Source organism: Anolis carolinensis, chromosome 1, assembly GCF_035594765.1.
Source record: "Anolis carolinensis isolate JA03-04 chromosome 1, rAnoCar3.1.pri, whole genome shotgun sequence".
NCBI lineage: Eukaryota > Metazoa > Chordata > Lepidosauria > Squamata > Dactyloidae > Anolis > Anolis carolinensis.
Genome location: NC_085841.1, coordinates 19,701,569 through 19,727,652, shown reverse-complemented (window position 1 = coordinate 19,727,652; position 26,084 = coordinate 19,701,569). Strand labels below are relative to the sequence as shown.

At 40.5% G+C, this 26,084-nt stretch overlaps 1 protein-coding gene and 1 long non-coding RNA gene across 7 annotated transcripts in view; both read left to right on the top strand.

Moving 5' to 3' along the window:
- The first annotated feature begins 4,404 nt into the window (after nucleotides 1-4,404).
- Nucleotides 4,405-26,084, top strand: part of slc8a1 (solute carrier family 8 member A1) — a 407,191-nt gene continuing 385,511 nt past the window's right edge. For all 6 annotated transcript variants that reach the window (XM_062968924.1, XM_062968922.1, XM_062968923.1 and 3 more), the window contains exon 1: nucleotides 4,405-4,503. The gene's annotated coding sequence lies outside the window, so the exon portion shown is untranslated. The remainder of the gene's footprint in view (nucleotides 4,504-26,084) is intronic.
- Nucleotides 23,524-26,084, top strand: part of LOC134296253 (uncharacterized) — a 5,782-nt gene continuing 3,221 nt past the window's right edge. Inside the window, exon 1 of the long non-coding RNA XR_010002875.1 lies at nucleotides 23,524-26,084. This exon is cut by the window's right edge and continues 114 nt beyond it. This is a non-coding gene — a long non-coding RNA (uncharacterized LOC134296253).

Genomic DNA, 26,084 nt, shown 5'->3' with positions numbered 1-26,084 from the left:
CTCTCCTCTAGAGTAGAAAAACAGCTTTAAGAACAAGAAGCCTCCTTAAAGCACATAGACCTGCCTGCAGCCGAGCACCTTTCCTCTAGAGTAGAAACAAACAGCTTAAATGCTTTAAATGCTGGGAAGGAGAGCCTGGGAAAGCCCACCACCACCACCACCACCATAATGGGCCAATAGAAAACGGATCTTTCGGAACCCCAGGGTGAAAACAGATATCTACCCTCCCGAATTAGAGTGGCTCCCAAAAATGGATTGGGGCCCCAACCGAAAGCTGGGGCACGAAATGGATCACGGTTTACCCAGATTGCACAAGCCTAATTGTGACTTGTATTTCATAGGCAAGCTGTTTTATATCCCGCTCTTAACCTCAGGGGGTACTAAATGGGTACTTTTGTCCAGAATCTGTGAATCCAGCGAAAGTATTTTCCACCTCTAATGTGGCCAGCCTAAGGAGCAGTGATACAGAATGAAATATTATTTCAAAGTAACTGAAGGATTAAACTACATAATATTATTATCATCCAGAGGATATCATTAATTTTGTCAAATATGTGCATATCGTAGTAAAGGAAGAAAGGATGTATTAGGGTGCATCATTCTACACTGTACAGTTAATACGGTTTGACACCATTTTAACTGTCATGACTCAAAACTATGTTGAGGCACCAGCACTCTTTGGCAGAGAGGACTGAAGGCCTTGGAAAAATACCGTTCTCATGTTTCCATAGTATTGAACCATGGCAGTTAAAATTGTTATCAAGCCGTATTAATTCTACAGTATAGATGTCATCAAAATCATTTATATTGTGCACTACTGTTTTTTGTGTACATGGAGGAAAGAATACATTGACTACAGATAAAGGCATCAAAATAAACCGGATGAGTATCTATGATTCAAGCTAAAATGTCAAAGAATAGAAAGTATGACACATTCTAATGATCTAATTCTCATATTCTATGATAAATGGGAATTACTGTCATCCCTAAATCTTATCCTCACCATAATTAACAGAGATTAAAATTCCCATATCAACAATAAACAAGCAATGAAAGAGCAGAAAACCTCTAACTATATTACTTCCTGTGTATTACTGGGTGCTTAAATGATGTTAAGGGGAACCAAATCCATTTTAAGTGATGAAATATGGGTATCTTTTGCAATAAAGAATAGCATGTGACTTCATACCAAGAACTCAATACAATTTCTGTACCAGAAGCACTAAAGTAGATTCTGATCTCTGATTAAACCCTATTTATTGACATCAGCACTGGTGGTACTCTTAGGGTGTATCTACACTGTAAAATTATCGCAAGTTGACACCACTTTAACTGCCATGGCTCAATGCTGTAGGATACTGAATCTGTGAATAAGTAGGACCAACTGTATTTTGTTCCAATTAGAATCATAGCAATGCTTGTGTCCCTATTATCACAAGCCAACAAGTATTTTTGATCAGATATAATTTTAGGTCATTCTTATGGAGTTTTTTTTAATGCTGGATTCAGATCTGTGTTTATTTTTTTTTTCCTCCATCGGGTGTAGTTTTTGCAACGGGGCTAATAGAATAATTAATGCATTTTTGCACTGATATCAATAGAATTTATTGATATCAGTGCATAAATGCATTAATTATTCAATTGGAGCCCCCAGTGGTGCAGTGGGTTAAATCACTGAGCTGCTGAACTCAGCCGTTTAACCCACTGCACCACTGGTGGTTTGAATCTGGGAAGGGGAGTGAGCTCCCACTGTTAGCCCCAGTTTCTGTCAACCAAGCAGTTCAAAAGCATGCAAATATGGGTAGATCAATAGGTACTACTCCAACGGGAAGGTAATGGCGCTCCATGCAGTCATGCCGGCCACATGACCTTGGAGGTATCTATGGACAATGCTGGCTCTTCGGCTTAGAAATGGAGATGAGCATCAACCCAAAATCTGAATTCAGCACAAAAAACCTCTATAAGAAAGACCTAAAATTAAATATAATGAAAAATACTTGTTAGCTTGTGCTAAGGTAAAGGGAAAGGTTTCCCCTGACGTTAAGTCCAGTCATGTCTGACTCTAGGGGTTGGTGCTCATCTCCATTTCTAGAGCCGGTGTTGTCCGTAGACACCTCCAAGGTCATGTGACCAGCATGACTGCATGGAGCGCCGTTACCTTCCCACCAGAGTGGTACCTATTGATCTACTCACATTGGCATGTTTTCGAACTGCTAGGTTGGCAGAAGCTGGAGTAACAGCGGGTGCTCATTCTGCTCCCGGGATTTGAACCTAGGACCTTTCAGTCTGCAAGTTCAGCAGCTCAGTGCTTTAACACACTTCGCCACCGGGGCTCCTTTTAGCTTGTGTTACACAAATATAATGCAAAATGTACAGACTTTGCTGCTGTAATTTACCATTTGTTGTATTTTTAAAAGTTGACGTGATGAAAAAAAAGACATATTTAAAATCAGCACAAAATTGATTTAAACTGTGCTACTCTCCTTTCTCATGATTGCCTCGCATATAAGTTTTTAAGCCTGTTGTTGCCCTTTTTTGGCAAGATGCATTTCCACTTTTTTAAAATTGATGTCTCATCAGATACCTGGCATCTGTCTGGTCTACAAAGATAGCTGTAAAGGGGGAAAAGGACAAGGCTCTGGTGCTTTTCATAATTATGTAGAAACAAGCATTTCAGCAGTATCAAGGTGGACAAGTGGGGAATTATTAAATATTGGGCACGGCATAGAGTATAACTCCGGCCCAGAGGTCAACTTGTCAGGTCAAATGTTGAGCAGAAGTCATGCCAAACTATCCCCCTTGACAATATCACTTTCACGTTGGATGCAATTACTCTGTTTGCCTCTCTGTTCTTGCCAAGAGTTTTCACACATAAAACATACAATAATAGAATCATAGAATCCTAGAGTTGGAAGAGACCTCACGGGCCATCCAGTCCAACCCCCTGCCAAGAAGCAGGAAAATCGTATTCAAAGCACTCCTGATAGATGACCATCCAGGCTCTGATTAAAAGCCTCCACCACAGTCCGGGGCAGAGAGTTCCACTGCCGAACAGCTCTCACAGTGAGGAAGTTCTTCCTGATGTTCAGGTGGAATCTCCTTTCCTGTAGTTTGAAGCCTAGTCTCCAGGGTTGCAGAAAACAAGCTTGCTCCTTCCTCCCTATGACTTCCCATCACATATTTATCCATGGCCCCTCATCATGTCTCCTCTCAGCTCTCTCTTATGCAGGCTAAACATGCCCAGCTCTTTAAGCTGTTCCTCATAGGGCTTGTTCTCCAGACCCTTAATCATTTGAGTCGCCCTCCTCTGGAAACGTTCCAGCTTGTCAACATCTCCCTTCAATTGCGGTGCCCAGAATTAGACACTGTGTGATTCCAGATGTAGTCTGACCATGACAGAATAGAGGAATGGCATGACTTCCCTGGATCTAGACATTAGACTCTTATTTATGCAGGCCAAATCCCATTGGCTTTTTAAGCCACCGCATGACATTGTCGGTTCATGTTTAACTTTTTGTCCACGTGGACTCCAGGATCTTTTTCACACATACATGATGAAGCTTTTCTTTGTGTCATAACATTATCTCAGTGTCAGCCTTTTAGGCAACACCTGGAGATGGGGGAAAAATTGGCACACATGTTTCATCCATTGTAATAGGAATCCTCTAGAAATGATAGCAGAGCCAGTGCTTTCTTGGTAAACTGTTATTGTTATTCATCTGGGAACTGCATGGCCACTCTTCTGTGCTTTTCCCTTTCCCTTTCCAAAAATATGTGACTCTTAAACTCCTATCATGACAGACATGATGTATATTGTCTTGAACCGAGTCCAAATGACTTAACAAACATACCCTTGACCTCTAAGGAATTTTTAAAAAAGGTATTCTTAAAAATAAACTGCTGGGAACTTGGTGAAGACAGGGGTTGTTGGGTTTTTGAAAAAGTATTTTCCTTGTGTGTTTAGTGGGTCTTGATGATTACTGTACAAATATTTTGAGAAGAAGCAGCCAACAAGTAAAGAGATATACTAGAGATTGAAGCCATTTTAAGTACACTGTAAGCCTGAGCATCAATTTTTCATGGTTGCATATACTAGTCTCAAATGATTTGTTCCAGCAAGCCATGAAAAGCAATATGTTGCCTTACCATTGCTTTGAAAGGTGGGGGAGATAGGGCTTTGATGGCATGGAGAAAAGGTTGCAAAAAGGTGCCAGGAAGAAAGGGTAACGCTTTTTTTATCGCTTATGTGTTGGATGAAGCTGAAAGCTGCCAGATAGCTTCTTTTCGACAGCTTGGTGTTACTGTTGGGAACAGATCCATGTATGGAAGCAAAAGCAGAAAAGCAGAGATAAGCTGCAATCCAGCTATGCAAACCATGTTTAGAGACACTTAAAGGACAAGCGACCAAACTTCTTTGTTTCTAGTAAAATTAAAGAAGCCTTTCATATGAGCTTCGCCTTCCCTTCGGCTCTGCACAAGGAAAACTGCTGAGACTTGACAAGGGTAAGTGCGGGAAACCAGAAAATACAGAGAGCTCAGTTATGACATTTCTGTGAATGGGGATGCTCTAAAATTCCCAGAACAACAGAATATACACTGAAGGGTTGTAAATGTTTTATAAGACTCGGAGATTTTGGCTGAAGTTTAAAAGGAGTGCAACTACAAGAAGGAAGATCTGAGTACTAATAATAGTGCGTCCTCCCCCATTATGGGTTTTTGCATCGGATAATTCAGCAGCATTGCTTGTATGCCTTAAGCCTTCCATTGTATCATCTTTTCAAGTCCCAGTGCATTTACTACACAAGCGTAAATATCTGGAAATGCAGACTACCTTTGCTTTCATTTAAGCCTGCGTGAACACCCTTGTGCGCGCTGAGCCACAGAATTATAGAAAGAGCTTTCAGTAAACAACTGTGTTTCTCTTGGCAGTCAAGAGCACATTTCTTAACACAGATGGGTAGATTACATCCTGTTCAAAGATCTTCCTGTGGCTTCAATCGACATTGGTGTTGTGAAAGCCTGGATCCATTCATAGCAACTGTGCGCATCCTATTATCAATGTCGCTAGCCTTCTTTGCAGGGGAATAACTCAAGAGTGTCAGTGTCATTGTTGAAATCGTGAGCAATAATATTTAACAAGATTGTGAACTGGTATATTAAAATGAAAGGAGCAGCAAACAGTTTTTAAAATTGAATCTATAAGTTTGCATGTTTCTTGTGTTTATTTTAAGTTTGTGGGACCAAGTAGGTAGTTGTGTTTCATAATTATCTTTTCTCAACTGTAAGCTTCTCGTTTGCAAAATACATAAATCAGGGTTAAGAAGCAATTTGGAAACCTTCATGATTGTAGCTTTGGTTGTGCAAAGCTGAGTTAGAAATAAGAAAAACTGGCATTTTTTAGTAAGGAAGTCTTTAGCTTGTTAGGCTCCAGTGCACAGTTTGAGGTGAGAGCTTTTCACTAAATTTGCCTTTACCATGAAAAAAGTATCCTGATTTGCTCCTGAATTTCTTCTCCCATTTAGAACAAATTTCCATGGGATTGGTAGCTTACTTAGTCTTTCTTGGGCCCTTACACACAGCTGAATAAAACCCCACATGTTCTGCTTTGAACTGGAATATATGGCAGTGTGGACTCAGATAAGCCAGTTCAAAGCAGATGCTGTAGGATTTTCAGCCTAGATATTCCGGGTTATATGGCTGTGTGGAAGAGACCCATTGAAACTGATGAGCCAAATCTAATGCCAGTCAACCATGGGAGAAAGGTACAGAACTTAATTATGCATTCACCCAAAAAATGTTAATTTTCAGTGTACTCTAGCTGAAACAAACACTGAATTCAGACCAATGAACCAGTTATGTCAACAATGAATAACTTGAGTCCAATTGATTTCCGTGAGTCTGAACTAAATAAGCCTAACTTTATACCCAGTCCTATGGCTTCAAGAAATGTTATTTTCAAAATTGCAGAGCTTTTAATAATTAAGTCTTCTTATAACACATTTTGAAATCTTTTCCTATGGCGTCAAACACTTTGGGGTTTTTTTGCCATTAACACTCTAATAAAAACTTGTGTGATCCTATCAAGTGTTGACAGGATATCTGGCTAATGACAGAAAGGAAAAAATCAGATGGTTTTCAATAAATCAAAAAGAACTTGTAAAATGCATGTACTGGAAAGAAAGGAGCAGCCAAATTTGCAAGGAACGATTAAGTAAGATCCAAAAGATGCATATAAATTATATATATGCAGGCTTGAGGATGTCATTTATTTCATTGACTTGCAGGAAAGCCTGTTCAGGATTCCAATCTTAGGTTTGGCACGGCTGCATTTCAATCTTCTTTAAACTCACTAGGTGACCTACTGTATATTGCTGTAATCTATATCCCCTTCAGCCTCCCAGTTTCCTTATAATATAGTAGATTAATCCAGTGCATTGGGACATGAGAGAAGCCTCCCACAGGATGGTAAAACATCAAACATCCAGGCATCCTCTGAGCAACATTCTTGCAGACAGCCAATTCTCTAACATCAGAAGCGACTTGCAGCTTCTCAAGTCACTCCTGACATGAAAAAATCCAATGCATCCAATGAGCATCTGCTGCTGCTGGGAATTTCATTTAATCATAGTTAGAAGAGACCACAAGAGTCATCCAGCCATACAGGAATACATAATAAAGCACTTCCAAGAGATATAATAATAATTAATAACAAGAATTTTATTTTTTACCTGTCTCTCCTCATGGCTCGAGGTGGGTTACAGAACAATTAAAACACATAAGCACAGCAAAAACACCATAAGTACACACATTAAAACGTATGTACCTCTATAAAAGTTACACACCAAAATGTATCTCTATAAAATGCATATGAAATTCACAAAACAGAGATTAAACAAAGGACACGCATTCAAAATTCATGTTTAAAGACTGTCTGGGTAGGTCTGTCAGAAGAGCTAGGTCTTTACATGGTTTTTAAATTATGACAACTCATTTAGCTGTCGCAGGTCTTCCAGCCTATGCTTAAAAACCTCCAAAAAAAAGAAACTCCACCACACCCCAAGGAAGCATATTCCACTGTCTAACCAAGGCCTGGGCAAACTTGGGCCCTTCAGATGTCTTGGACTTCAACTCCCACAATTCCTAACAGCTTATTGGAATTGTGGAAGTTAAAGTCCAAAACACCTGGAGGGCCCAGGTTTGCCTATGCCTGGTCTAACCATTCATACAGACAAAAAAATCTTCCTAATATTCAGGTGGAATCTCTTTTACTATAGTTTGAAATCCACTGATCCATGCCCTAATCTTAGAACAGCAAAAACAACTTTGCTCCCTCCTCAATCTGATATTGTTTCAAACATTTAAATAAGAGGATCATGTCCCCTATTAACCTTCTCTTCTCCAGGCTAAACATTCCCAGATCCTTAAGTCGCTCCTCATGGGGCATGGCTTCCAGAACTCCAGTTGGTCAATACAATTCCAACATATTGTTGACTTGGTCTACTTGTGAAGAACTCTTGAAATAGCTAACAGTCTATTTCTGGGCAGAATACGCAGTACCAATTTTGAATTATAAATGCACATGCAGCTCAGATCCAGGTTATCTGAAATACTGTGTTTCTTATCAGAGACTGTTTAGAGTTTGACATCTTCCGAGAAGGACTTTCTGTACCTCCCATCACCTTCTCAGCTGCATTTGGTGACAAGACAACAAAGGGACACCTCAGTGTTTTTTTCATCTGACTTTTTCCTTGTAGCCCAGTGGTTCTCAACCTGTGGGTCCCCAGATGTGTTGGCCTTCAACTGCCAGAAATTCAAACAGCTGGTAAACTGACTGGAATTTCTGGGAGTTGTAGTCCAAAACACCTGGGGACCCACAGGTTGAGAACCACTGTTGAAGTCTTTCTGGTGGTTAGTGATGAATTCTTTGTCTCAGCAGGCATTTTGGCACTGACTACTTAGGCGGTGCAGGCTTTTAATAAGATGTCTTACTTGATTTATAATGGATGTATTTTTTAATGTTCTATTGATAGTTTAATTGTATTTTGTATGTGTTTAATGATGTGAGGTTTTGATTCTTCTGCTTAAATTTTTGTAAGCTGTCTTACATCCATGGGGTGGGAAGAAGGCAGGATAAATGTACAACAATGATAGCTCGGTGGTGATAGTCTTTGTTGAGTTCGTGTGAGCATTGGTTGAAATAACTCAAAGTTTGAAGGGTTAAGAAAATATTTGGCTCAATATTTCAGAATAATTCATTATGTGGAAATGCTACTTTGCAAGAAGGACTTCAGATCCCTAAAATGGCTCAGACTTGATTTTTTGAACTTCAATAAAGCTGTTGCACTCTGTCTTCTTAGACCACGTGGCTGAGGGGGAAAAGGAAAGGGCCTGAGGCTGTTAGAAATGGTGGGAGTTGAAGTCCAAAACACCTGGAGGGCTGAAGTTTGTCCATACCTGCTCTAGTGTGATGAAGTGAATGGGAATTTTCTTCCCACTGTGAATGGGAGATTCCAGTTGGAACGGTTGCAGGGATGAAAGCTTACAACCCTTATCTTCCACAAGAGATGGATATTTTTTAAAAAATCCAAGCATACCAGTAATGCCTGGTGGTTTCCACGTTAGCATGGATGGTGACTGCACTCTGGCTTTTAGTTTGAACTTTAAAAGTGCTATCCAATTTACTGAACCTTATCTGCAAAATGCCACCTTGAATAGCTCATCTAAAGTTCCCTCTAAGCATGTAATAAATTCTCTGACCCACTGCCATGTAAATTACCCGTCGGTATTGGTACAATGGCAAAATATGTGACCATCTAATGTAGAACACGGGACTTTAGTGGAAGTTGATTGATTCTTCATGAAATCATGGAGGGTTTAATTTGTTTACCTCTTTATGAACTGTTTCAGCCCTAGACCTGTAATTAGAGGCATTTCAGTGGCAGCAGAAATACTAGAAAAGATAGGTGGTGGGATGTAGTGTTAGCATGTGCAGCAATGGATTCAAATTGCAGGAAAAACTATCCCACCTAAACATTAGGAAGAACTTGCTTACAGTAAGAGTTCTTCCAGCAGTAAAATATGCAGCCTTGGAGGATGGCTGAGTCTCCTTCTCTGGAGGTTTTTAAGCAGAGGCTGGATGGCCATCTGGCAGGGGTGCTTTGACTGTGTTTTCCTTTATGAGATGTGATTGGACTGGGTGACTCTTGTCATCTCTTCCAGTTCTATGTGATTCTGTGGCAATCTGGGACCTGACGCTCACTGGAGAACCTTCAGTTAGACTACATTTCACCACCTAAGCTATCTATCAAGGTTGTTAAGAAGCTAAAAATGGGAAGGAGGGCTTTAAGCTCCTTAGAAAATGGTAGGTAAAAGAAACACAAATAAATAAATAAATAAATAAATAAATAAGAGTTGACTTTAGCCCCTCTCCTCATTTATAGATTGAAAGCAAAAATTGGTCCATGCTCCACTTATAGTATACTGTACATTTGTGAGTACTGCAATCATCTCATATTTTGGATGCAATTTAAAGCACGTGTATAAAATATTGACCACTGTACAGACTTTGCGAAGGCTGTACCATACAGAGATTCAGTGTTTCTGAATCTGCACTCAGACCCAAATGTTTCTGTTTTATTTTCTAAAACTTATAAGCTATCATTGTGTTTGAACTCTTGCCCAATATGTTGCCGGTGGGGGTTGTGTTTTTATTCCCTCTGAACTGTCAGCAAGACTTTTTTTGTATGATTTAATTTCATGAATATTTAATGCCAACTACATCCACATTAAACCTCAGAATTATTTCTAGCACTCTGGCAGGTATATTTTCAAATCATTTATTTAGAAATACATTTATTTCAAATTGACGGCAAACATGAATTTTGACTCTGTTAAAATAGATGGCTTCAAATTTCTATTTAGGATATCAGCATGCTCAAGAGAATTGTCTGAAGTAATGGTTCCTGTGCTTCAAAATCACTTCTGGATTAATGTTACTTTTAAAAAAATCTTGATATTAGATTTAATATTCTCCAACAGCATCTATGGTTGTCTAGAACTTTAATGCTTAAGATGGGGAAGCGGCCTGATACTGAGCTTGTCCATTGGCCTGTGTAGCTCTGTATTGTTTATTATAATTGGCAGCAATTCTACAACATCCCAGGCAGAGATCAAAAAAATTAAACTGCCAAGATTGTAATGTGTTTATATAAACCTGTGGCGTCACCTGGATTCAGTGTAACATTGGCCTGAGGCATTCAGCCCTGAGACTTTTAAAACAGTCACTTTCAGGAGATTGGAGCACAACTTGGAAAAGTTACTTTTTAAAATGTAAAATGTAGTTTTTCTCAAGTAGAAGTGGTTGCAGGGGTCTAAGAGCCACAATAAAAAGTAGTTTCTTTAGGTTCTAATTTTTGGCTCAAAGGTAGCAAAATTCTTTAGGAAAAGGCAAGAAAAATAAAACTTTTCAGAATAGTTGAGAGCTGAAATGTGTAGTTTTCTCATTAACAAGAACCCAATGTACCACCATCACACTCTGAATACAACCACTTTTCCACTACTTTTGGAAGCGGAACATGAGTGGTTCAGACCTGGAGACCACAAAGAAATCCCTAGAATCTGCAGTGAAGAATCATTCCTGAAATTCACAATTCACCACCACTGTTCAGATTATTGGGACAGCATTGGGCTAAATGGGTCCACGGTCTTTATGTGTGGGAGAGTCTGGCATCTCCTCAAAGCTCCAGGATTCCCCCAAAGTCTTCTTTCTTATTTCTCTTCTTTAATAGATGATTCATAAGGCTCCAGGTCATCCTAGGAGAGGGATTTCTCCAGCAGGAGAAGGGCATGACTCAGGGCGAAGAACTGGACAATGGGCAACCGATTATTTATGCCAAAGAAAGAACACACATCCCATCACTTAATCTTACACGGGCACCTTTGACACTATGCAGTTGTAGTGCTATGTAGTTCCACTTTAATTGCCATGGTTGCATCCTGTCAAATCTGTGTTTTGTAATTTCGTAAGGCCCTAGAGTTTTCTGAAAAATGTCCCTCTCTAAACCGCAGGAAGCATAACATGCAACCATGACAGTAGAATTATAGTGCTATAATTGTGTAGTATGAAAAAGTGAGTGATATGTATACCAGTAAGCCAAACAGTAGAAGTCTCACATCCTCTTCCTGAAAATATTCTGAAGATGTGGCCACTTTCCGGAGCTTGCAAATGTTACTGTTTTGGGCCATGTTGAATGAGGGATTATGGAATTATGGTCCAAAAAGGATTTTTTTTCCTGAGCTTTGCTATGTTCATATTAGTCTAATAAAATGGTAGCCAGTATCTGGACCAAGCCTAATTTATAAATAATACAATTTAGTACTGGAGAATTTGTAAAGGCTGGTAAAGAGTGAGGTGACACATTGTAGTGGTAAAGCAACTGAAAGCATCTACAACTTTAGGTTTGCTAATAACTAGAAATATTGTATATAGGAATTTGTTGATTAGAGTCAATGGATTATGCCCAAAAGTTGGAAATAAACTATGCAAAGTGTTGCTGAAGGCTTTCATGGCTGGAATCACTGGGTTGCTGTGAGTTTTCCAGGCTGTATGGCCATATTCCAGAAGTATTCTCTCCTCACAACCTCTGAGAATGCCTGCCATAGATGTGGGTGAAACGTCAGGAGAGAATGCTTCTGGAACATGGCCATACAGCCCGGAAAACTCACAGCAACCCAAACTTTGCAAGCATTGTGTCATTATGGAAGTGTATTGATCTGTTACATAATATATCTAACTCGACCATTCATAAATATCACTACTACTGTTTACAAAGGGAATACATTCTATGTGGTAAACTAGACGTTGAAAACTGCTTTTTGGACTACAGCTCCCAGAATCCTAGAGTCAGCATGGCAGAAGTCATTGGATTGTCACTGGGATGTGGATCACTTCAACACTGGTTGAAACTGGGGGTGCTGCACAAAGCATGCTAAGAGTTGCAGTTCAATAAATTCAAAACTTTGGCCACAATGCTCTTTCCTTTCCTTTCCTTTCCTTTCCTTTCCTTTCCTTTCCTTTCCTTTCCTTTCCTTTCCTTTCATTTCCTTCTGTGTTATGCATAGCCTCATGGGGACATTCCAAGCAGATGCAACCCATGGCTTTGGTTATGCCTTTGTTTGTATTACTGGTCCAAGGGCAAAGGACTCCTGTTGAGGAAGTCCAATGCAAACCACATGAAGACAATACAGATCACATAACAAAAATAATGGTGAAGTTCTACATTGCAGGACTTCCTGAAAATAATTCTTTTCAACTGTCTTGTCGCAGAGAACAACACTCTTTCGCTTCTTCTTTCCATAATTTGAATGAAATATGTATGCAATAAACTACAAGTCAGTGTACCTTTAAAACATCCCCTTTCCTCTTAAAAGTACACAATTTAAAATGGATTCGAAACAACTGCTAAAACACTTGTAATACATTGTCTGAGAAGGTAATTTTGGGGTGGGTGGGTGGGAGGACACTGCTTGCAAAGACGGTTATGTGAAGCCCTGAATTTGTTTGTGTGTCTTTTTCCTTCCACTCTGCTCAGCTCACCAGGTTTGACAAGTTGTCATAATTTCAGCTTAAGTGGAGCAAGGCTTGGAAATAATGGCAGGATCCTACTTACTTAAACATTGCACGTAAGCTAGTGTTCCACCAAGAACAACATGAGAACAAAACTCGATTTGCAGTGTGTAAATGCATACTGAAGTGGCATCCCAGAACAAACATACTATATATAGGACTGTGTTTATCTTTTGCCCTCCATTCCCTTCCCATCCCCGCCTGTTTTGCCAGCTTTCCTTATATATAGTGAGAACTTCAGAAACAGAATTAATTGTCTGCCTCTTCTTTATTTATGTAGTAAGTTTCACAGTTAACCCTGTGCCAAAAGTGGCTCGAAACACTCCCAAGTCATTATCATTCTGCCATGTGACAAAATAGGAGATGCAAAGTAAAATTACACTGGCAGGTTAAATGGTACTTTGGCTGCTGCCTATAAATCCCTTCCCCTCCCAGAAGGAATATGCCTTTCTATATCAGTTGGCAGTGGAGAGAAATGTGAGGGCACCATTGTGTTCACATCCTTCTTGTGAGGCTGCCAGAGGTAGCGAGACAGACACTGTGGAAACAGAACTGCTGGACTAGATAAGCTTTTGAGCCACATTTGGAATTGCTCTTCTTATGATTTTTTATATTTGACTTAAATTGGTGTAGGATTATGTAAACGCCTGAGTTTTTCCCTTGGGATTTTATCAGACTATGTTTATTGCTCTCTCTCGCTCTCTCGTTTAAACTCATTTTTTTCTACAATGTAATAAGGAAAACCCCAGAAAATCCATTCATCTCACACATTTATTTTAATAATAGAAGCCTAGAATTGGAAGTGACTATAAAAGTCATCCAGTCCAACCCCATTCCGCCATGTAGGAACATACAATCAAAGCATTCCTGGCAGATGACCATCCAATCTCTATCTAAAAACCTATTCATCTCTGGAGCAGTAGAAAACAAGATTGCTCCCTCATCAATATCCTTTGAAAGATTTAAATACTGCTATCATGTCCTCTCTTAACCTCTTCGTCTCCAAACTAAATATACCCGCAGCTCCCTAAACTGTTCCTCAAAGGGCTGGGCTTCCAGACCTTTGATCATTTTGGTTGCCCTTCTTTGGACACATTCCAGCTTCACTGGCTGCCAATACGTTTCCAGTTCCGATTCAAAGTGCAGGTTATGACCTATAAAGCCTTAAATGGTTTGGGTCCTGCTTATCTTGGAGACCGCATCTCCTCCTATGAATCAGCACGGGCTCTAAGATCTGGCGGGGAGACCCTCCTCTCACTCCCACCACCGTCACAAGCATGGTTGGTGGGAACAAGGGAGAGGGCCTTCTCGGTGGTGGCCCCCTGGCTTTGGAACCCTCTCCCATGGGAAATTTGACAAGCCCCAACACTGTCCACCTTTCATAGGTAAAGGTTTCCCCTGATGTTACGTCCAGTCATGTCCGACTCTGGGGGTTGGTGCTCATCTCCATTTCTAAGCCGAAGAGCCAGCATTGTCCATAAACACCTCCAAGGTCATGTGGCCGGCATGACTGCATGGAGCGCCGTTACCTTCCCGCCGGAGCGGTACCTATTGATCTACTCACATTGGCATGTTTTCAAACTGCTAGGTTGGCAGAAGCTAGAGCTAACAGTGGGCGCTCACTCCGCTCCCAGGATTTGAACCTGGGACCTTTTGGTCTGCAAGTTCAGCAGCTCAGTGCTTTCATAGGGACCTATAAACCTGGATATTTCAGCTTGCATTTGACAACGCCTAGTCTCTAGTCACAAATGCCCAGTCCCTAAGTTCCAAAAGAATATACTGCTCTCTTCACTTTATCCAATACCCATCCCTGTCTTATAATGCTTGCACTACCCCATGCCCGACCCTTGTATATCCTGATCATGCCGATTGTACTTTGGTGACTGGTTTCACTGAATATTTATATTTTTATGTTTTATTGAATTTGTGTTTTAAACTGTTTTGGTATTTTAAACTATGTTTTATTTTAATTCTGTTTTTGCTTTGGTGGATTGTTTGTATTTGTGTCTATGTCATTTTGTCCCATATGTAAGCCGCCCCGAGTCCCGTTTGGGAGATGGTGGTGGGATATAAGAATAAAGTTGTTACTACTACTACTACTACTACTACGGCTTCCCTTGATCTAGAGACTATACCCTTATTGATGCCTCAAGTAGAATTTTAATGGCTCAAAACTGCAAATCTCAAGATTGAACTGGAGACAGCCATAGGATTCAAAGTGGGATAGCAGCACTTAAACAGTGTGGTATGTAAATCTCTTTAATTGACAAAATTTTAGGCTACCAACTTTGTTCTCTCAGTGAGTCTCCAAAGTACTACAAGATCCCCCTGCATAGTTCCTCCTGATTATAGAAAATTAAATAAACCAGCTTCTTCAAATATAATTACTATTTATGCACTTCTGCTGATAAAACCAATCTATTAATCTGCTAATTATCAAATCCTATGATCAACATTTTATTCTCATTACTGTGCAAAATACCAATTAAAGTTTCCCAGTCTTTCGCAAAGGTCACCAACACTTTCTCTCTGATCAGAGTTGCTAATTTGTCCATTTCAGCTAAGTCCAACAGTTTCAATAGCCGTTCTTCACTTGTTAGTAGAGTTTTACTTTCCCACAGATGGTAGATCTGATATGCCACATCACAGTGCTTTTAGAAGTTTACTCTTTGGACAACATGTCCAGAATCTCTCCGAGAGTTATAATCTAAATACAGTAGTTACATTTCCAAAGTTCTGCATCTGATCCCCAGGGAGGGACACATTGTATTACAAGATGTTTCAACTGACAGCTGCTTTAGTTGGCCATGGTTCAGTGGAGTTGTTCCACAAGACTGCATCCAAAGGAGAGCAATGAAGGGTCTGGAACCCAATTTGTATGATCAACAGAGGCAAAACGAAACAAAGTGGGAGGGGGCATCAGTATGGTGAGGTTCTTATACATAAGTTTGATTTATACATGGGTCCCAGGTTCAAACCCCGGGAGCGGAGTGAGCGGCCGCTGTTAGCTCCAGCTTCTGCCAACCTAGCAGTTCGAAAACATGCAAATGTGAGTAGATCAATAGGTACCACTCTGGCGGGAAGGTAATGGCACTCCATGTAGTCATGCCAGCCACATGACCTTGGAGGTGTCTACGGACAACGCCGGCTCTTCGGCTTAAAAATGGAGATGAGCACCAACCCGAGTCAGACATGACTGGACTTAACGTTAGGGGAAACCTTTACCTTTACCTATATAATATTTAAGCAGAATCCAGATGAACATCTGCCTGGGATCCTTCAGTGAGTTGTGGGTTGGATTAGACTGGTTATCAATCTTCGGTGATCCAAATGTTTTTGGACATGCATCTTCCAGAGTTCCTGGCCATTTGTTATGTTGGTTGGGGACTTCAAGGGGCTGCTGTTTCAAGTCGTCTGGAGGGCCAGAAGATGAGAACCAAAGAACTCAATGACTTCCATGATAAGAGCTGCTTGACAAGAGAACAAACAATTTTAGGCAATGGTTTGTTTGTTACTAGAGGCATTTAGGCAAAAACTGGAAGGCCACCACCCTGCATTTAAGTCTTTGCTATCCCATTTTTTCAGCTGCTTTTAAAATGCCCCAGTTTCTCTCCATTCTTCCCTTCAGTCTCAGCTTCCTCAACTTGCTGCAAATTGCAGAAGTAGTTTGCACTCAAATTATTTCAGAAATGGTGGACAAAAAGGAAGAATCTTCCCTTTCTTAGTAGGTGAAGGGAAAATCAATCTTCTGCAGCCTCTCACAGTTTGTGAGTTATTGTGCAGTAATAATGTTTACCATCTTAACCACAATCCAATGTTGCTTGGGCACACTTGTGTCCCAGTTTTCATCCTCAAACAGCTGAAGGATACGCTATGTTTCTGCACTCCCTGATGAGGGATTAAGTAGTCATCTTCACTTCTTCCAGTATGACCATGCAGTCAAATAACTCCTTATATTGAGAGAGAGCCATTTCCTTCACAGCTAATTCATGTCTTGCAAACATTTGAGATTCCTTCCATGTGATGTTATGCAGCCTTACCAAGAGTCGCTGCCTTGCCCAAAAAAATTAGGAAATCTCCTGAAGTTAGCAAATGAATCAAAGGTGACATCACTCTACACCACTCCTGGCCCTTCTAGGAAAGCATTGTTCCTTTCTTTGGAAACGCTTGTTTTGGGTGTGCGTGTTGGATACACTTTCCCCCTGATGGAGCCAAAGCTGTGATTTGGACAGGACGCAAAAGCATTAGAAAACGGCAATGTTCTCCGGGTGAAGAAACGCTGGGTGAACTCTACTGCTTTTCTAGTTCTTAATGCTTCACCTCAGACACCCCCAGCAAACTCCACTCAGGGAAGCAGTGGGGGAGGTTGTCTGTGAGCGCAGCACTTTTCCTTATGCTCTATATTCCCGGCCTCAGGCCTTATAACCCAGCTGGCTCCCTTCTGAGAGCAGAATAAAGAAACTGAACATTTCCCTTCTATTAGACGCTGCAAGGGTTCATGATGAAAGATGGGGTGCAAAGGAGGCTGTTCTCCCTCTCTAATCCGTGGAGGTGATAGACTCACACTTTAGCTCTCCTCAATGAGAAAACTTGATTGAAAATCAATATCACACATCTCTGCTTCAACAGACTAGGGATGAGAATGCTGTTTATTGTAACAGAGTATTTGAGAGATAGTGCGGTGTGATGGTTTGAGTGTTGGATTATGACTCTGGGAGATGAGGGTTGAAATCCCTACTCAGCCATGGAAAGCCAGTGGGTGATCTTGAGCAAGTCACAGTCTCTCCACCATAGAGGAAAGAAGTCTCCTCTGAATAGATCTTAACAAGAAAACCCTGTGGTAGATTCATCAGAAGTCGGAGTCAACTTGAGAGCACATAACCACAACAACCACAACAAATATTGGGTTGCTTTGAAGCATGAATGAGGAACCTGAGCCTTCCCAACATAGCTGGACTACAACTTTCATTTTCCCATTCATTTCCCCATTATAGATTCTATCTAGACAAATCCTAATATATCCCTAGTTAGTATGCTGATGTACCCTAGTAGAGAGTGATATTTTTCTTAAGCAATAATCTAAACCCAATCCAACCATCACTTGCCCTACCTCTCCAAAACATCACTCCACATCCATACAATCCCCAAAAGCACACAATCCTCACTAAACGCAATGATTGCCCCCATCCTCAATTCTCACCTAGGGAGCCCCCAGTAGCACAATGGGCACAATGGGTTAAACCCTTGTACAGACAGGACTCCGGTGGTTCAAATCCGGGGAGAGTAGGTGAGCTCCCTTTGTCAGCTCTAGCTCCCCATGCAGGGACATGAGAAAAGCCTCCCACAAGGATGGTAAAAACATCAAACATCCGGGCATCCCCTGGGTAATGTCCTTGCAGATGGCCAATCCTCTCACACCAGAAGCGACTTGCAGTTTCACAAGTCACTCCTGACATAAAAAAAACCCCTATGGATGATATGATTCAGCTTAACCACTACTCCAAACACTTGTCCTAAGACTCAAATCAACACAAATATTTAAAGGGAGGATCACACTCAACCTCCCCCACCCCCAATGATCCAAAGGATGTGGCCCAACAGCAATTCTTTAAGAGTAATTATTTGGTTTTTGTGTGTAATTATCCATGGGCATGTGTGATTTATGGTGACTCTGTGAATTTCATAAGGTTTTCTTAGGCAAAGAATACTTCAAGGTGGTCTTCCCAATTCCTTCCTCTGAAATAAAATCACCTTTTATTAATTGGCAATCTCCCATCCATGTACTAACAGGGGTTAACCCTGCTTAGTTTTCGAATTCAGAAGGGGTCTGGTGCCTTTGGGGCATTAAGGCCTTTCCTTACCTTACGTGTTTTCTCAAGGGCATTTTGCTGGTTCTCAGAAGGTAATGCATTCATTTTTACATTTAGTCTCCCCTAATGTGTCTCTTTTGGTACACATTCTTTAATAGAAAACTATCCTGCAAAAGCCAGAGAAAGGCCAGAATTTAAGGCTAATTGTATTCCAGTTTGCGTATTAGTTTGGAAAGTACAAATTAGGTTGGCTTGTATTAAAATGCAAATCAAATTAATTCTGCCCCCACCATCACTCATAAGAACCAAATGTTTCAATTAGATTTTCTACCAAGGATGTCTACAGAACCAATAGTGTTTTAAAAATACCTGGCAGGCTGGCTGTGAGAGCAGAGTGGAAACTTCCTAACTTTTTCCTTTCCAAAGGCAACAAAGGGCAGAATTAATGCAGTTTAATACCATTTAACTGCCATAGACGCAATGCTATGGAGTCCTGGGAGTTGTAGTTTGGTGTGGCATCTGCACAATTTGACAGAGAAAGATGAAGACCTTCTAAAAAAAAATAGCTCCCTTGATTCCATAGCATTGAGCCATGGCAGTTAAAGTGACATCAAACTGCATTAATTTGTAACTATGTAGAATTTATTCGATTCCTGTGTTTGCAGAAAGGACAAGCAAACACTCCTGGAAAGAAGGCTTTCATGGCCAGAATCACAGGGTTGTTGTGTGTTTTTCATGCTGTATGGCCATGTTCCAGAAGGTATCACAATCTCACAACCTCTGAGGATGCCTGCCATAGATGTAGGCAAAACATCAGGAGAGAATACTTCTGGAACATGGCCATACAGCCCAAAAAACACACAACACCTGGAAAGCCTCTGCCAATCAACATTAACAACATGGATCTTGATTAACCATTGGTTTTGGCCAGTAGATGACAGCGGTGTGCTTGCATACTAACATCTTATATCTACTCTGTACAGTTATAGCAGTTTGATAGCACTTTATTTGCCACAGACCTGTCCTGTGAAATCATAGGATTTGCAGTTCACTGAGCAATTTAGAAAACATCAAGGAGAGGGACTGAAGAATATCAGTTTAATGCTCTACTGTAGTGAAGATACCCATAGTATACTAGGACTTTTAGTTGGGAGGTAGTTCTTTCTGGGATTTCAAATCCTGCACCAAGCTAAAAAATATCAAGACCCAATGGAATTGAGCCATGGCAGGTAAAGTGGTATCAAACAGCAATAATGACACAGTGTGGATGCAGTCAGACTCAATAATGAGGAAACCTTTGAAATACTGTATTTCAGACTACAACTGCCATAATCTTTTAGAATTATAGAGTTGGAAGAGACCTCATGGGCCATCCAGTCCAACCCCCTGCCAAGAAACAGGAAAATCGCATTCAAAGCACCCCCGACAGATGGCCATGCAGCCTCTGTTTAAAAGCTTCCAAAGAAGGAGCCTCCACCACACTCTGGAGCAGAGAGTTCCACTGCTGAACAGATCTCACAGACAGGAAGTTCTTCCTAATGTTCACATGGAATCTCCTTTCCTGTAATTAGAAGCGAACAATGGCTTACAAACAACATCCTAGTTTCCAAGGGAGCAGAAAACAAGCTTGCTCTCTCCTCCCCTATGACTTCCCCTCACATATTTATACATGGTTATCCTATCTCCTCTCAGCTTTCTCTTCTGCAGGCTAAGCATGCCCAGCTCTTCAAGCCGCTCCTCATAGGGCTTGTTCTCCAGACCTTTGATCAAGTGTGCTGGTACCTCACCAGACTATATTTCCCAGGATACCATAGCATTAAGCCTTTACATTTGGCCACAAAGGCAGAGGCTACTGGAAAATGAGGACAGAAACTTGTTGAGGGCAAATCTTTCCTTGCTGATGTTTGAACTTTCTTTCAGAGGATCAAGTTGTTCTGGGGAGAGACGGGGAAGATCATTTCTACAATGTCACCTGAATAAGAAGAGAGGCATTTGTAGAAGGTCTTCTCATTAATGCTCTCATTACTTCTCTCATTTCCCTGCTTTTTGAACTACACTTTATTGTTCCACAGTGAAATTATCAAGATGTAGTGAAGTGTGAGCTTCTCTGTCTTTTCTTAATGTTCTTTTCTGAAAGATAGATTGATTGCGATGCCTTCAACATATGTAAGAGTTCTAACACAAGACAGATGAGACAAATGGGGCTGAGCCGGAGCCTATTTCCTATGTTGCATTTTTATTACAGCTGTAGAATTTTTTATTTGATTGATCGCCTACCTTTTAACTGATTGAGGAATGGATTAATTCATAATAACTGTACATATTACCCTTGCTCTAGAAAGTACAGCTATATAGGTATATCTATGTGTGTATGCATGCATCTATGTATATATTCCGGGTATGGGCAAACTTGGGCCCTCCAGGTGTTTTGGACTTCAACTCCCACAATTTCTAACAGCCAGTAGGCTGTTAGGAATTGTGGGAGTTGAAGTCCAAAACACCTGGAGGGCCCAAGTTTGCCAATGCTTGGTATATATACTTTGAATGAAGTATGCATTCCTTGTTAAAATGACGGAGCAGAAATAATACAGCATCAAAATATAATAAAACCTCATGGCCTGCTGCTATATTTGTGTTTGGAAGGAAGCCAAGTGGGAGCTATAATACAAAACAACTTTCCCAGTTGTAAATAGGAACGAGAGAGAATTTCAGTTCAGTTTTTGTAAGGATTTTCCAACATTTACTAGATAGGACAGAAAGAATATGGGATTTTAAAATGTCAGTGCAGGAAAAAACAAAGCTGATTGAAGCTGACTGCTTCAGTTGCTCATCTCTTAAAAGTCTGGCTTTGAACGGTCAGGTATTCAACCAGATTACTGCTGAATCGGGATTTCCAATTTGAAAGGCTTCTCATTTTTAATCATTAATTGACAAAAAGGGGGCTCTTGTACACTACAGATTTATGCTATTCTGGTACCACTTTAACAGTTATGTTCTTATCCTATAGAATTCTGGGATTTGAAGTTTCATGGGGTCTTTCAAATTCTCTCCCAGAGAGCTCTAGTGCCCTGCAAATCCCAAGATTTTATAGAATGCAGCTACAACAGTTAAATTGGATTGCTCAGAGTTTTCCAGGTTGTATGGCCATGTTCGAGAAGCATTCTCTCCTGACATTTCTCCTACATCTATGGCAGGCATCCTGAAAGGTTGTGAGATCTGTTGGGAGCTGGGCAAGTGGGGTTTATATATCTGTGGAATAATGTCCAGGGTGGGAGAAAGAACTCTTGTCTCGAACATGGCCATACAGCCCGGAAAACTCACAGCAACCCAGCCATTCCGGCCATGAAAGCCTTCGATAAAGCTATAATGCTGTGACATAAAAAAAGACCCTGAAGAATAGCATCCTCTTATCCAGGCTAACAATTTGGTGAGTGCAGATGGGGAACAATTGTTTCTGATTGTTTACTATTTGTTTTAAGAATTTAGCAAAAATCACACATCTCTGGGACAGAAGAATTGTTTTAAAAATGGCTGTGGGTCAAAATGAAATGTGCCAGCTGTCACACTGATTGATCTAAAAATCCAACAGATTCATCTACCAAAAACTTAGTTGACTGATCTTCAAATTAGGCCAGTTAATGTAGCCTCTCTTGAATTCACAACCCTTTATATCTGTTTCATTGATTGATATCCTGCCTTTTTCCCAAGGTTGGTAGGAAGGGCAGTTTACAACAGAATTCCCCCACTCCCCAAGATTAAATTAATTATACATCATAAAATACAATGGAAACTAATTATACCGTTAAAACATAAGTTAAAACAATGTTTAAAATCCAAACCTATAATATCTGTTGGATTACAATTGTAGATGATGGGAGTTATATTGGATGGAATCCTATATGGGAGATACATGTGTGTAAGCATCGACGTTATGGTTCTTATACACTAGTCACTATGAGGAATCATGAATACAAAGCAGTCATGAGTGTGTAACTCTAGGTTATGCATTTGTAACTGCCATAGATTCCAGTCCTTATTTATTATGTACAATCCTTATACACACCACTTAATATAATAAAATATAATATAATGTCCTTCAACATTATACTACCAGGCATGGGCAAATTTCAGTCCTCCAGGTGTTTTGGACTTCAATTCCCACAATTCCTGGTCTTGGGCCCTTTCCTTTTCCCCCTCAGCCAGGAAAAGAGGCCTGAGGCCAGGAATTGTGGGAGTTGAAGTCCAAAACACCTGGAGGGCTGAAGTTTGCCCATGCCTGTATTATACTACATGCAGTAGCCTTGGAATCTACCGGTTTTGGTTCCAGGATAATGCTGGATAGCAAAGTCCATGGAGGCTCACTTCCCTTATATATAAAATGGTATAGTTTAATGGTGTTGTCCTTTGGATTAAAAAATATATATCAAGCCATGGATGGTGGAATCAGTAGATGCCGGATCCATAGATAAAGAGGACAGATTGTACCATTTCAGAAACTACTTCTGCAATCTATCTATCTATCTGTCTATCTATCTATGATAGCACGATAATCAGCTTTACAAGTCAGGGAAGTATTTATTAATTTATTTCATTTGTATGACACTTTTCTCTCAGAGGACATAAGGCAGTTTTCAGAAAGAGTAAATTAAAACTAGAAGCCTGAACAAAAGAAAAAGCAATTAAAATAGGGTTGCTGTGAATTCTCCGGGGTATATGGCCATGTTCCAGAAGCATTCTCTCCTGATGTTTCGCCCACATCTATGGCAGGCATCCTCAGAGATCGTGTAGAATGTCCAGGGTGGAAGAAAGAACTCTTGTCTGTTTTAGGCCAAGTGTGAATGTTGCAATTGGCCACCTTGATTAGCATTGAGTAGCCTTGCAGCTTCAATGCAGGTTCAATGCTAATCAAGGTGGCCAATTGCAACATTCACACTTGCCTCAAACAGTCAAGAGTTCTTTCTCCCACCCTGAACCTTATTCCACAGATATATAAATCCCATTTGCCTAGTTTCCAACAGATCTCACAACCTCTGAGGATGCCTGCCATGAATGTGAAATGTGGGCAAAATGTCAGGAAAGAATGCTTCTGTGAGAAGGCCATACAGCCCGGAAAACTCACAGTAACCCAGTGATTCCGGCCATGACAGCCTTCAACAACACAACAAACGAAACACCAAAGATTTAAAAGATGATTAAAACATCCAATAAAATCTGCCCAGTTTATACGCTGAAAGCCTGCTTAAATGAAAAAGTCTTGTGTAAACATGCAAGTTTTGGAATAGACATCTAAAACTTACCACGCTTTCTTTCTGCTGAACCACAGCTGGAGATGCATTGTAGTCCAAAACATATTGAAGTCACTTATTCAGGAAAGCTGATTTTAAAACGGTGCCGATTGAATCAATAAATAATTTCTCTATTCATCCCTCTCCCTCCCACTCCCAAGATAGCCTTTGTCTTGCAGAGCTTGTTGGATGTAACCTTTTGCTGTTGAAAAGGCCTTGCTGTCAAGCTTTGCCAATATGTGTCAAATGCAGAGGTAGAAATGCTGCCAGTCATCCTTCTATCCTCCATCGCAACCAGTCAGGTTTCATTTCCTTTGATTTCCAGAACAATGCCCATTCCCTGCTCCTCTGGATGCCATCTCTAATCGCTTTTAGATGAAAACCACAAACTGTATGCAAGTTGCTTCTCACAAAAGACAATCTGCTTCCTATCAGAAAAGTAAACATCAATCTTGTTTCTGGCATTTACCTTCCCTGTGTGTGCTTTCCCATGCCTCGGTAAAGCTGAGCGGCAGAGAATGTTTTATCATAAACCCTTTTGAATCTTTGTACATATGTCACTGTCAACATGTGGAGATTAATATGGAGATCTGCCTGCTTGGGTATTAATTTATTATTCCTTAAGGCAGTGAATACAAAGACTAAAGAGGAGCCCAGCAGTGGGATCAGAAGCAACGCAGTTCAATCACATAACCTCCATCCAACTGATCTGATTTACAACTTATTGTCCATACTGTTCTCATTTGGTATGGACAACTTCCGGTTGTCCCAAACTCTCCCTAAGGACCCATTTCCACTTGCACTTTATCCCATGCCCTCTTCCCATGTTTATAGCTCTGCACCATTCCCTCACCCTATTGGTTACAGCCTGGTTTACATTAGCTATCGTCATTGATGGATGAGCCCTGTTTTATTTCGAGTTTTATGCTGTTGTTTACATGTGTATATGTTTTATTCTATTGTATTTTACATTGTGTTTGTTTTATGTTCTGTTTTTTAGGCATCTTGTGCCTTGTGTAAGCCACCCTGAATCTATTCGGGGAGATGGTGATGAGATATAAGAAAATTATTATTATTATTATTATTATTATTATTATTATTATTATTATTATTATTCCCCCTTCTTTTGCTCACAGCTTCCTTCAGCAGACAGGGTTCAAAATACAAAAATAATTGAAATAATGGATTTAGTTGACTCAGCAGGATAGGGGAGGGAGCAAAATCTTACATTTCCCAGTAGACTCAGGCAAAAGCAAACTGCTGTATCTCCTCTTAGCTCAGTGATTCTCAACCTGTGGGTCCCCACATGTCTTTGGCCTACAACTCCCAGAAATCCCAGCCAGTTTACCAGCTGTTAGTTCTGGGAGTTGAAGGCCAAAACATCTGGGGACCTACAGGTTGAGGACCACTGTCTTAGCTTCTCTGATTTTCTTATTAAGCACCTTTACCATGATCCTGATGTTGCATGGTCACATGTTTCCTGGTTTTTATTTGTGAAATGTTAGAGCAGAGTTTCTCAATCTGTGCTCCTCCAGATGTTTTGGGCTTCAGAACCCACAATTCCTAAGAGCTGGTAAGCTGGCTGGGATTTCTGGAAGCTGAAGTCCAAAACACCTGGAAGAGCACAGTTTGGAAAACACTGTGCTAGAGGATATGCAGTCATCCAGTTGCTAGCAGTGAGAAAGCAAATGTTTCGTATCTAGATGATTCTTGGTTCAATCCCTGGCAGGACAGAGAAGGACCTTGGCTCTAAACATAATACAGTCAGCCCTCCACATTCAAATACAGACATTTCTGGCTCTTTTTTTCCCTGGGAGTCTCTAAGTTTTCCAGAGGAAGCTGACAACAGAATCCCATTAAAAGACCTAGAAATTCATTGTTAAAGGCTTTCATGGCTAGAATCACTAGGTTGCTGTGAATTTTCTGGGCTGTATGTACATGTTTCATCAACATTCACTCCTGCAAGAGAAGAAGTTTGTTGCTAATATGTAGTCATTTATCACAACCAATAACAACATCATATGGCTATGTATCTATGTTAAACATTTGTTAGTTACTTTTTTTACATGGCCATCAAGTTCATGTAATTCAAGCTGCTCTGTGGAGGATTTCAACCCCTTTTAGGCTGGGTGGCTTACTTTCCTTTTCATGTCAAATTCTTTGACTGTCAAAAGACTGGCTGTTGCATACATATTCAGTGACCTTTCTTGGCTCAAAAGAATTACAAGCAGAGTATGCATCTGCAGCTGCCCGAGGTAAGGGTCTTCTCACTTTCCTAAAATTGAAATGACTTCTTTTCCTCCTTGAGAACCAGGTTGAAGGCTTCGGTGAAGATGCAACACTAGTAATTAAGCTCCTTGAGCA